Source organism: Crassostrea angulata, chromosome 2 (genome assembly GCF_025612915.1).
Source record: "Crassostrea angulata isolate pt1a10 chromosome 2, ASM2561291v2, whole genome shotgun sequence".
NCBI lineage: Eukaryota > Metazoa > Mollusca > Bivalvia > Ostreida > Ostreidae > Magallana > Magallana angulata.
Window position 1 is genome coordinate 21,302,883 of NC_069112.1, and position 7,930 is coordinate 21,310,812.

Here is a 7,930-nt window from a genome sequence, read left to right on the forward strand (position 1 = left end):
CAGTTTATGAATGGCAGTAACACTAAACAGACACAAAACATTAAGTTTTCATTCACAATTTTTATAAATATTCCGGTCCGAAATTTCTCTAACAGTTTTCAAATTCCTATCCTTTTTTTTTATTCAATTTAGCAAAAAAATAAAATCTTAACTTAGAATATTACAGTACTACCAAAAATATTTCCGTGAAAAACAAAATCTGAAAATTTTAATCCGAATTTCCTCTGTTTTGCTAAAAGTCCAACTTTGTTTGAGCCTAATTCCATAATGTAGTAAAAATATCGAATGGTATGTCAATAAATTTTCATTTCATGAATACTTTTAGTGTTTAGAACAAATTTTACTCATGACATTGAACTTTATAAGAATCCGAATTTGAGAACTCAAACCCTGGGTAAACATCGTCCTAAATATGCAAACAAAATCTTGACATGAACTTTGTTTGCCTAAATCAATTTAAAGCTCTAAATTTTGCATTTAAATTGACTGGTCATACCTAAAATATTAGAATCAAAAAAGGAGGAAATAAATACGTTAAATTATATTGACCCGTAAATTTTATCGTCTTGTTGCAACTGCCAAATCAGGCTAGCGCGCATCATGGAATATGCCAACAGAGCATTTGAATCCTTATGTATATAACTGTAAAATGATTTACTTTCGGATTAAAGTAACGATTTTAGTAATCAACATGCAGTGGCATATTTTAATGAGTTCGCCATTGCATAGTAAATAGAGAAGTACAAGGAGCAATGCTTGCGCAAAAAGTCAAATTTGCCGGATGTCTCATATGGACACAACTGTGAACGGCCGAAGCCGAAAAAAACCCCTCAAGAGGACCAGGGGCCACATCGCTCATCGCAGCACCAATATCCCTAACTCTGATCAAATTAGCATTACAGTATCGAAATCAAAATATCTTGACAACCAATTACAGTAGATCTTGCTCAAATTTGAGGATACCTCCACAAACGTTTGAGCTTTCCTGACCTAACAGTTTTTAAGAAGAAGATTTTTAAAGATTTTCTCTATACATTCCTATGTAAAATGCATCCCTCATTGTGGCCCAACCCTACCACCGGGGACCATGATTTGAACAAAGTTTGAATCTACACTATCTGAAGAAGCTTCCACTCCAATACGAGCTTTTCTGGGCAAATAGTTTTTGAGAAGAAGTTTTTTAAAGCTTTTCTCGATATATTCCTATGTAAAAATTTGACCCACATTGTGGCCCCATACTACCCCTGGGGACTATGATTTGAACAAACTTGAATCTACAATATCTGAGGATGCTTCAACTCCAATTTGAGCTTTCCGGGCCAAACAACTTTTGAGAGAAAGATTTTTAAAGATTGTCTTTATATATTCCTATGTAAATAGTTGTCCCCCTCCCCCGATGTTGTCCAACCTTAAGGTCAAGATCTAGTAAATGATTCCAGACTGTCCTTTTGGTGCTAGGATCATTATGATGTCATAATTGATTTAATTAATCTTTTCCCATATTTTACAGCTTTAAAGGAATTATGTAGAAAGTAAAATAATATTTTGCCATTTTATATTTAATCACGAGAAAAGTAATTCCGGTACCTATATTCAATTTGAGATCGTTTTAAAAAGGAGGTCAAGCACTTGTTTAATGCCGTTTTGGGGGAGACTGTATGAAGTCTAGATATATTTCATTAGTCAAAAATTGACAAAACTCTGAGATTTGTTACTTTTATCCTTCACATTTCATAGAAAATGGTTGTTTAAAACATGATTTTTCATTGTGTTAACCAAAACTCTAAGCCCCGGTACACCCTATGAAACAAAGTTATTGTTATGAAGCATCATTAAAATAATTTATATTGTGAATTTCATAAACATGTTAAAAAAAAAAAAAGACAAAAAAGGGATAATTTTAAGTTTACCAAAATCTTCAAAATCCAAATCTGGGGGTGGGGGGGGGGGGGGGGGTGGGGGGGGGGGTGGGGGTAGGGGGTGGCGTAATATATAACTTCAATTTCACTCCTCATTTTTTTTTCATATCATTTTATCCTCCCTGGTCCCCCTGATGCTACGTGCCTGTGTCAAGTTTGGTTGAAATTTCCCCAGTGGTTCTTGAGAAGAAGATGAAAATGCTAAAAGTTTACAACAACGCAAACGCAATCACCGACAGACAACGGACAACTTTTTATCAGAAAAGCTCACTTGAGTTTTTAGCTCAGGTAAGTTAAACACTTCAGTTAATGGAAATATATCCGCGCCAACCTACTCATCACCTTTAAATAACCTTTCCTCATCTCAATAGTCTTTAACTACAAACATCGTATGTCATTTAAATTTACACAGATTGATTTGCTTGAGTTTTCATCACTAGTTATAATATATATTTTTACTCTGACGAGAATGAATTTCATAATTTTAGCTGAATTAAACATGCAGCGTGTCATTTCTGATCCACAACAGTACACATGATTATTCATGCACACAACAAAATGAATAAAAACGAAGTACTGATATAAAAGTCACTTTTGGTTTAATTAACATCAAGCATTTTTGCACCTCTAAACATCCGGGAAATTCATCACGTTGAAATAATTTTTTTTTTACTTTTTTCTGGAATATATTGATGTGAGCTTTTATTTCTAGTATACTTGATAAATATCCAATTTGAATGAGAAAGAGAGGTTGACATTATTACATGTTTATCAAAGTTTGCGCTAAAGATACGAAATGAAATGTATGTTTATGTACCAGTGGTAATTTGATAATGTTTTCAATAAAAATTCAAATAGACTATATGCAAATTTGTTGATTTATTCAAAATCTATTTTTTTTTTTCAGAAAAAAAAAAAATACTCATAAAAAGTTTTATACAATATTCATTTGATATCATTTGAAAAGCTAGATTTGACATTTGGTTCTAGTTAATAAACTTGTCACAATCGGAGATAAAGAGCCAACCAGAAACATCATTCCTACTCGGTTAAGGTTATTTATTTATAAAGAAACATTTGTAGTTATAAAAAAACCCAATATAAATTGTACAGAGTGAAATTGAAGTGCATTTAGCAAAATCCATTTAAAAGCAAAAATTACTACAATTATCTGAAGTTAAAACAGTTCGCTGTAAACAGGTTCATGAAACAAGTTCCATGAAATAAACTGCATTTTTCCCCAAACTGTCGTCGTGGCTGTTCCAAACTCTAAAGTCATGGAGTAAATTTGTAAACTAGAGACGAGCTCGTTGCAAGCAACGATTAGGTTTTCCGTCCTAGCTGCGTCATACTTGTGACGTATTACAAAAAATTGATAGCTGACCATAGTACAATATTAGATGTGTAAACACTGAGAAACAAAGTATTATATATCTGTGACTGCGTAGATTTTACAGTGATAGAGAATTCGTCTGGATCTGCATCGGTCGTGTGCAGTACGAACCGGGTGAGGGAATGTTGGCGTAAAGTGTATAAGGTTGTGGCGCGCTGTGGGCCGTAAGCTAAAACGAAGGGTAGGTTTGCCGTATTCCCGAAGGTCCACCAGTACACAGTTCCAGAGAAATAAACAGGCAATTGATGCAAGATTCCACATTATTGGACGAGACTCAACGATGGCAACATAACAATTTAACAGACAGACATGTTACAAACAATTCGGATATGGCCAGTAGTGGCCTCCGGACTCAAGACTCTGGGAGAGTCGGACGTGGCCGGGGCTGGCCGACGTATTCCAGACTGCGCATTGACAATTGTACATAACTATTTATAAGAATCTTAACAATGAGTATAAATTGACAGGTAATGATATAAGTAAGCTGAGTGAAAGGTTCACAGATATAAAATAATTAAATAAACTCAGTGAGTCTTTAATGTCCAAGAAATGAACATCTGATAATTGCACAATGATGTTTTAAGAGATTAACAGTCCTTGAGACATGACACTCTGTCTCTTTGAAATCACATACAAAGTCTGAAAAGTGTCAATCACTAAATAAAAAGGTAACTTTGTAAGATATGAACTGTGAGAAAAAATTACGATTTTTACAAGTAAAGTCAACAAAAAAAAATATAATTAAACAGTGCAATTTGCACGATGATGCTACATGTTTATAAGCAAATACAGATCTTAACACATTGTCTATAGTTTGATTCGCCGCATTTTATTCACAGAGTGGGACTGTGGTTATGCCCGGTACGAAGGTAAAAAGACCATTGACAAACGTTTTACACGCATTTTTATCAAACGCAAGCGCCAATGAATCTCTTAGTATATATGCGGAGATCCTGGAAATTTTACAAGGGGTTTTGAAGAATAATTTTGTATTTCGAGGAGGGGGAACATGCGCGGATCAGAAAATTTTTCCGGGGTGGGGGTTGAAAAGTCAGACGGTTATTTGACTTTGCCAAGGGATGTCTGAGGCATATTTGGTAAGTTTATAATGTACACGTAATTGAAAGAAATTTCGCTGGGGGGGGGAGGGAGGGGGTCTGGAACCCTTCCCCTTCTAGATCCGAGCACGGAGAAGACCAATGCCGGTAATTTTACTATAATTTTAACCATTTTTATTTAAATATTCATGTTCATAATTATCAAAAAACCAATATAACCTTTCAAAGCAGTTAAAACTTAAGATACGAACCATTTAGTCTCGGTGAGTATTGCGTCCGCGTACGAAAATAATGGCAATTTTCAAGAAATTCGGATGGACGATCTGTGTCCTAGGTCGTCCATCCGATTCTTTTTCTGACTAAAAGCTACAGACCTGCAGTTAGAGATTGTCAAACTCTTCTTGATTATGTCAATTTGTTTGTCTCAAAGAATCATTTTTTAAATCAATAAAGTTTTACCTTAAAAGAAAAGAAAGAAATCGGGCACAATTTTCAATGCTAGCATTTTACACTTTTATGGTCTAATAAAATTTCAAGAAACAACTCTTCATTGCTTTATCCGAAATATTGCATGAAAAAAAATTTGCATCGCATTTTTTAAATTACCAAAGGATATTCAAAATGAACTTGGATTAACCGCTAACAAACAGGCATAAAGAGAGAGTGAGAACCAATGTCTTCTCTTTTTTTTTTACATCAAAAGAAATTCAAAAATAAATCAAAATATATTTTTTCTTTGTATGCGTTATTGAAAATGTAGATCAGCAAGGGGTTCTTTGTTGTGCAAGCACCTACTTACATATATAATGTAACAGATTGTTACACGGGTCTACAACGATGACAAATATCGAAAAGGCAATAGTGTGGGTGAAGGATGAATGTGTAGTTTGTTTTTTAAGGTTATTTTTGATAGATGTAATTATATTTATTTGGATCGGTTATGTTTGTTAGTTTGTTTTGTTTATTAAAGAGGAGTAATTTCCTAGCACGTAGCATCGTTTTTGAAAGTGAGGGGGGGGGGGCAAACTCATCCAACAAATCTTGACAAGCAAAAAAAGAATTTTTTTTAAAGAATTTTCTAAAATTTTCAACATTTCACTCATAATATCATGATTTTCATACCATTTTTTTTACATGCTACAAAAAAAAAAGGGGGGGGGGGCAACTCCATGACAATTCAATTTTTAATGTAAATTTTCAAAAAAATAGTTGCTGCGAGAAAAAGTGGGGAGAGGACATCTTTATGTCATATAACATGTGAAACTGATTTCATTCCACCCACAAGCTTGAAATAATGAAATAATTTTAATGAAAACAATATAAATAGACGTCATAAATCCCATATCAAACGACATATTACCACTTGATTCTGCGCGTCTTTTTAATGAATTTATAAACAGCGGCAAATTCTAAAATGTATTTTTAAAGGTAATGTTAGCTGCAAGTATGTAGACCTTGTATGAAAAATTTCGGATGGTAGTCAATTTTTCCGGGATACAGACCGAGCGGTACATATGCAGTTAAGGTAACTAAGAATGATTCCAATAAAATACTTTGTTGAGTAACGCAAGCTTTAAAGAAAGCAATACTTATATTTGTTTAAAATATAACACCTAAATACTTCGTCTTAATTCGCTATTTGTAGAACAAGCAGAACCAGTATTAGTCTGACCGGCCTCACCATATACATTGTTGGAATTTAATTGTCCTAGCATCGCATTGCTCTGCATGTACACAATTTCTTATAAAAATTAAACACTGAAAGTGTTCATCTATATGGCTACACATAACGTACACCCGTGATTCAAAATAACCAACACGGAAAACGGTAAAGAATTCAGTCATTGATTCTACATTTTATAGAACTTGTAAAAAAAACACATTGCGGGTCTGAATGTTTGTTGATATGTCAATTTATCAATATACAGTTTGTTAATTATTTTCGATTGCTAAGACTACAGCGTATTTGATGAACATTGAACATTTTTTCCATGCCACTTTTTTCCATGGAAGATAGCAAATGTATACAAGTATAAAGCATTTATAAAATTTATTTAATTAACCTCTTTAGAATTGTGTATGGAATAAATAATTTATAAGTTGCTGCTGAAGGTTGTTTTGTATTTTCGTTTGTAGATGTTTTGCAAGTAAAAAACCTGAAACGCGGGGCAAGTCATAATTAATATCCCTGATAACCGTAACTTAAAACTAGCGGCTTTGGATTCAAATATTATCGTATACGAATATTTAGTTCACTTTTTAAAATCATCTCCACGATGATAATTATATTATATCCATCGCAAATCAGTATTGTTTTTTTTTGCTTTAAAAGAATTGTTCTATCGGGAGCAATCCCGCGTTCGTTTAAATTGTCAGTGTACATTTGTCATGTCAGTAATACACATTGTGCTTTATAAGACTGTCGTGTAAACGTATTGTAGAAAAGTTGAGTTTAATTACCATGCATTGGAACCATTTTATTAACACATCTCCCAGTACTGAAACAATTCAAAATGTCTCTGTCACAGTAACACAGTGGGGCGACGCGTTAAACATGTACGTCCAGCTCTACAAGCACATGCACTATCGTCTAGGCGACGGCCTGAATACAGCTAGCGACTCTCCTATCGATCGGTTACCTGAGTCTCGTAATGCATCTAAATATAGACAGGGGCACAGTTATGAAACAAACAACAAAAATAAGGTCAAAGAGGTTCATCTATATGAAATGAAAATGTACATATGAATAAAAACATTTGGGAATTTTATGTGGAATTATTTTTGCGCACTACTTGTATCAGTTAGTGCATTACAAGAAGCCCTTTCATAACCTCATAAACGTGCGCACCCCCACAAAAATGGACCGAACTGACAACAATTGTTTCTGCAAATACTGACTATAAATTACGAAAACATTAAATTGAATACCATAGAAGGATTCAAAATTAATTTCTTTACAACTTTGCTTCAATAATGCATTAGAAATTTTTATTCCTTTTTAAGTTATTGACAAGAAACTTTGGACGCCTCTAACTCCCTAATTATAAGGGTCAGCCCTTTATTCGGCATACCGAATGAAAGGTCTGAGTAAGACCAAGAACTTTTAAAATACATGTTATAACAAATTTTTATCAGGTAGAAAACTAACACGGAAAATACGCGAATTTTTTTGATTTTTTTTCTTACCTTTGTTTCAACATCTATACCACCCCTTATATTTGCATTTAAATAAAAAATAAAATATATCTCGCACAAATTCAATGTATTAGCTTCCAAACGAGCCCATCTTTGAGACTCTGCCAGTCATCGTTAAAGCTAAACCCCCTGGACAAAAGAAGTCGTTAAATTTTACTAAAAGGGTAATAACTCAAAACCGGATAGAAATTTTCCTCAACTAAAATATGCAACGACAACATCACGCGGATTGTTATCAGTCTTGAAAATTTCAAAACAATCAGTGAACAAACGAGCGAGATATTAAGGATCAAAGTTGGCGTCTAGAAGAAAAAAAAAATAAGAAGAAATTTGAAAATTTTTCAGAATAATAGTAAGGTTTTCCG